Here is a 2,140-nt window from a genome sequence, read left to right as displayed (position 1 = left end):
TTAAGATGTTAATTGTATCAATATATGGGGCAAGTGACTCTTATAGGGTGTAAAGGTACTCTAATATGGTGAACAGTGACTTACATGGTTGATTAGAGCCAAAATGTGGAACAAAATTAACTTGTATGAAAGTGGCATTAATAGGTGGTAAAAGGATGTCGAATTGGATGTATATGATGTTAACATGTCAATTGTTGCATATATGGTGGAAAGTGACTCTTATAGGGTGCAAAGTGACTCTAATATGGTGAGAAGTGACTAACATGGTTAATTAGAACCAAAATGTGGACCAAAATTGACTTGTATGAATATGGCACTAAGAGGTGGTAAAAGGATTTCTAATTGCATGTACATGATGTTAACATGTTAATTGTACCAATATATGATGGCAAGTGACTTTTATAAGGTGCAAAGTTACTCTAATATGGTGAGAAGTCACTTACATGATTGATTAGAGCCAAAATGTGGCCCAAAATTAACTTGTAGGAAAGGGGTACAAAGAGGTGGTTAAAGGATGTCTAATTGCATTTATGTGATGTTAACATGTTAATTGTATCAATATATGGGGCAAGTGACTCTTATAGGGTGTAAAGGTACTCTAATATGGTGAACAGTGACTTACATGGTTGATTAGAACCAAAATGCGGAACAAAATTAACTTGTATGAAAGTGGCATTAATAGGTGGTAAAAGGATGTCAAATTGGATGTATATGATGTTAACATGTCAATTGTTGCATAATGGTGGAAAGTGACTCTTATAGGGTGCAAAGTGACTCTAATATGGTGATAAGTGACTAACATGGTTAATTAGAACCAAAATGGGGACCAAAATTGACTTGTATGAATATGGCACTAAGAGGTGGTAAAAGGATTTCTAATTGCATGTACATGATGTTAACATGTTAATTGTACCAATATATGATGGCAAGTGACTCTTATAAGGTGCAAAGTGACTCTAATATGGTGAGAAGTCACTTACATGATTGATTAGAGCCAAAATGTGGCCCAAAATTAACTTGTAGGAAAGGGGTACCAAGAGGTGGTTAGAGGATGTCTAATTGCATTTACGTGATGTTAACATGTTAATTGTATCAATATATGGGGCAAGTGACTCTTATAGGGTGTAAAGGTACTCTAATATGGTGAACAGTGACTTACATGGTTGATTAGAACCAAAATGTGGAACAAAATTAACTTGTATGAAAGTGGCATTAATAGGTGGTAAAAGGATGTCAAATTGGATGTATATGATGTTAACATGTCAATTGTTGCATATATGGTGGAAAGTGACTCTTATAGGTTGCAAAGTGACTCTAATATGGTGATAAGTGACTAACATGGTTAATTAGAACCAAAATGGGGACCAAAATTGACTTGTATGAATATGGCACTAAGAGGTGGTAAAAGGATTTCTAATTGCATGTACATGATGTTAACATGTTAATTGTACCAATATATGATGACAAGTGACTCTTATAAGGTGCAAAGTGACTCTAATATGGTGAGAAGTCACTTACATAATTGATTATAGCCAAAATGTGGCCCAAAATTGAGTTGTACGAAAGGGGTACCAAGAGGTGGTTAAAGGATGTCTAATTGCATGTACTTGATGTTAACATGTTAATTATATCAATATTTGGTGGAAAGTGACTCTTATAGGGTGCAAAGTGACTCTAATATGGTGAAAAGTGACTAACAGGCTTAATTAAAACCAAAATGTGGACCAAAATTGACTTGTATGAATATGGCACTAAGAGGTGGTAAAAGGATTTCTAATTGCATGTACATGATTTTAACATGTTAATTGTATCAATATATGATGGCAAGTGACTCTTATAAGGTGCAAAGTGACTCTAATATGATGAGAAGTCACTTACATGATTGATTAGAGCCAAAATGTGGCCGAAAATTGACTTGTAGGAAAGGGGTACCAAGAGGTGGTTAAAAGATGTCTAATTGCATTTACGTGATGTTAATATGTTAATTGTATCAATATATGGGGCAAGTGACTCTTATAGGGTGTAAAGGTACTCTAACATGGTGAACAATGACTTACATGCTTGATTAGAGCCAAAATGTAGAACAAAATTAACTTGTATGAAAGTGGCATTAATAGGTGGTAAAATGATGTCAAATTGG

Source organism: Apium graveolens, unplaced genomic scaffold (genome assembly GCF_009905375.1).
Source record: "Apium graveolens cultivar Ventura unplaced genomic scaffold, ASM990537v1 ctg2359, whole genome shotgun sequence".
NCBI classification, from domain to species: Eukaryota; Viridiplantae; Streptophyta; class Magnoliopsida; order Apiales; family Apiaceae; genus Apium; species Apium graveolens.
The sequence above is the reverse complement of the archived record's forward strand: the minus strand, read 5'-3'. Positions refer to the sequence as shown.